Here is a 3,975-nt window from a genome sequence, read left to right on the forward strand (position 1 = left end):
TTTGGGGGTGTTGAATTCCAGTCCTGTTTCTTTTAAAGACAAGACAAAACAAAGCAGACACACACAGGAGAAGAAATATAAGAAGGCCCAGCTTCTGTCCCTATTATTTGCCATTTAGCAGCTGCAAATTCCAAGAGTTTTATTAGTAGAGCAGTGCAAAGAACTGACTTTTAATTTTGCTGGCAGTTCCAAAAAATTTGGCGGGGGGGAATGTTTTAGGTAACCCTGAATGAAAAAAAATTCAAAATTTTGGCCTATAAAAATTTTTTTTCAGTGACATGAAGTGTTTGACATGAAATGTAACATTTCATTTTGTTTTGGAGCTTTTAAAATGTTTTTATATATTTTAAATAAAATTGAAGAAAATTAAAAAAAAAGTCATTTTGAATTGAGAAATCAAATGTTTCCATTCAACAATGTCAAAACAAAACAATTTCCTTTTTTCTGCATGTTTGTTGGTTTGTTTTTCACCAAAATAATTCTGCAAAATTAACATGAATTCGCAAAATGTTTTAGTCAGCCTAAATCTGCATTTTTTACTGGAAAAAGAGGTTCAGACAAAAGGTTTCACGCAGCTCTACTTATTAACCTGAGATTTAGCTGTTACTGGCTGGGGTGAAAGCATGGCTCTCAGGTTGTCTCTTTCAGTACAGCAGAGTTGCAAAGGTGGAGTTTTTCTGGCTGCCTAAGCTAGACTCTCATGAGACGGAAGGCAAAACAAGAAAAAAAGGAAGCGTAATGTGGAGTGCTCCTGTGTGGGAAGGAAAAATGATGTGCTAGAGCATGGGTGATATTAGGAACTTCAGGTTCTCATCATCCCAGGCATTGACCAGGATTCAGCTGAACCCAATGGAGATTGTCCCAGTTTTGGGGTTAACTGCACCTGTTCCCCCTTCCTGGCCTCCAGCCATCATCCCACTATGAGCAGGATGATTTAGTTGGGGTTGGTCCTGCTTTGAGCAGGGGGTTGGACTAGATGATCTCCTGAGGTCCTTCCAATCCTGATATTCTATGATTCTATAACCCCTGTCCCTCTCCCTCCAGACCACAATTTTAGGGCTGCAGTCCCCCAGCAATTCCCTGTGACTACCCTAGCAGGTCTGACTTTAGGTTAGCACCTGCAGTTCTGCTCTCCCCCAGGGATAATGACAGGGTTACCAGTGACTAGCCAGCTTTCACAGAACACAGTATCTTGATTTAGTACAAGTGTATGTCAAAGAAAACCTATCCTAAAACAATAGACAGCACAGATATTAACCTTAGCCAGTGTCACCCATCATCCACAGGGAGTCCTGGTAGGTCCATACACTGGTCCAGAGCGAGTCTGACCTAAGTCAGATCAGGCTGAATCGTTATACTATTTGGGGCCTTTGTCGTCAGGCCTCCAGGACCAGGTAAAACCAATCAGTGCTACTTCTCCCCAGGACCAAAGCTTCAAAGGTGCTGGGTGTCTGAGTAACTGGCATTGGGACTTGCATTCATTACCCTCCCCACCCCGCAGTGAGTCCAGATTATGCTGAAAACTCACTCAGCGAGCCAGAAACACACAGCTGCATATACCGATTATTGATACAGCAGTCTGTGAACATCCCCTGTGCCCATAGTGGCTATCACATCTCAGTAGAACAGTCTTTGAAGTTTCCATGCTTGCAAGGTCTCACGTTTGTCACAGTGATCTTGTCTGGTTGCTTCCTCTTGTCTGGTCAGGACGTCTTTCAAGATGTGATGGCTAAATGAGTGGGCTGATTTTCGGAGATGCCAAGCTCCCATAATTACTTCTGAAATCAATGGGGACTGTAGGTTCTCAGCACCTCTGAGAATAAAGCCACTTACTTTGATACCTAAGTAAAGATTTAGGTGCCTAATTTTAGACACTAAGAGTAACATTTTCAAAAGTATCTAAGTGATTTCAGTGTCTAAGTCCCATTGAAAGTCTAGAACAATATTTTTGGAATAAGAAATTACAATATGAATATTAGTACTAGAAGTTCTCATATTAATTATGATATTAAAATGAATATAGAATCCTAGAATATCAGGGTTGGAAGGGACCTCAAGAGGTCATCTAGTCCTACCTCCTGCTCAAAGCAGGACCAATTCCCAGCTAAATCATCCCAGCCAGGGCTTTGTCAAGCCGGGCCTTAAAAACCTCCAAGAAAGGAGACTCCACCACCTCCCTAGGTAACGCATTCCAGTGCTTCACCACCCTTCTAGTGAAATAGTGTTTCCTAATATCCAACCTGGACCTCCCCCACTGCAACTTGAGACCATTGCTCCTTGTTCTGTCATCTGCCACCACTGAGAACAGCCGAACTCCATCCTCTTTGGAACCCCCCTTCAGGTAGTTGAAGGCTGCTATCAAATCCCCCCTCATTCTTCTCTTCTGCAGACTAAACAATCCCAGTTCCCTCAGCCTTTCCTCATAAGTCATGTGCTCCAGATCCCTAATCATTTTTGTTGCCCTCCGTTGGACTCTTTCCAATTTTTCCACATCCTTCTTGTAATGTGGGGCCCAAAACTGGACACAGTATTCCAGATGAGGCCTCACCAATGTCGAATAAAGGGGAACGATCACGTTCCTCGATCTGCTGGCAATGCCCCTACTTATACATCCCAAAATGCCATTAGCCTTCTTGGCAACAAGAGCACACTGTTGACTCATATCCAGCTTCTTGTCCACTGTGACCCCTAGGTCCTTTTCTGCAGAACTGCTACCTAGCCATTTGGTCCCTAGTCTGTAGCAGTGCGTGGGATTCTTCCGTCCTAAGTGCAGGACTCTGCTCTTGTCCTTGTTGAACCTCATCAGGTTTTTTTTGGCCCAATCCTCTAATTTGTCTAGGTCCCTCTGTATCCGATCCCTACCCTCTAATGTATCTACCACGCCTCCTAGTTTAGTGTCATCTGCAAACTTGCTGAGAGTGCAGTCCACACCATCCTCCAGATCATTAATAAAGATATTAAACAAAACCGGCCCCAGGACCGACCCTTGGGGCACTCCGCTTGAAACCGGCTGCCAGCTAGACATGGAGTCATTGATCACTTCCCGTTGAGCCCGAAGATCTAGCCAGCTTTCTATCCACCTTACAGTCCATTCATCCAGCCCATACTTCTTTAACTTGGCGGCAAGAATATTGTGGGAGTCCGTATCAAAAGCTTTGCTAAAGTCAAGGAATAACACATCCACTGCTTTCCCCTCATCCACAGAGCCAGTTATCTCATCATAGAAGGCAATTAGGTTAGTCAGGCACGACTTCCCCTTCGTGAATCCCTGCTGACTGTTCCTGATCACTTTCCTCTCCTCTAAATGTTTCATAATTGATTCCTTGAGGACCTGCTCCATGATTTTTCCAGGGACGGAGGTGAGGCTGACTGGCCTGTAGTTCCCCGGATCCTCCTCCTTCCCTTTTTTAAAGATGGGCACGACATTAGCCTTTTTCCAGTCATCCGGGACCTCCCCCGATCGCCATGAGTTTTCAAAAATAATGGCTAATGGCTCTGCAATCTCACCCGCCTACTCCTTTAGCACCCTCGGATGCAGCGCATCCGGCCCCATGGACTTGTGCACGTCCAGTTTTTCTAAATAGTCCTGAACCACTTCTTTCTCCACAGAGGGCTGGTCACCTTCTCCCCATATTGTGCTGCCCAGTGCAGCAGTCTGGGAGCTGACCTAGTTCGTGAAGACAGAGGCAAAAAAATCATTGAGTACATTAGCTTTTTCCACATCCTCGGTCACTAGGTTGCCTCCCTCATTCAGTAAGGGGCCCACACTTTCCTTGACTTTCTTCTTGTTGCTAACATACCTGTAGAAACCCTTCTTGTTACTCTTAACATCTCTTGCTAACTGCAACTCCAAGAGTGATTTGGCCTTCCTGATTTCACTCCTGCATGCCTGAGCAATATTTTTATACTCCTCCCTGGTCACTTGTCCAATCTTCCACTTCTTGTAAGCTTCTTTTTTGCGTTTAAGATCAGCAA

The sequence above is a fragment of the Chrysemys picta genome, unplaced genomic scaffold (assembly GCF_011386835.1).
Source record: "Chrysemys picta bellii isolate R12L10 unplaced genomic scaffold, ASM1138683v2 scaf4, whole genome shotgun sequence".
NCBI lineage: Eukaryota > Metazoa > Chordata > Testudines > Emydidae > Chrysemys > Chrysemys picta.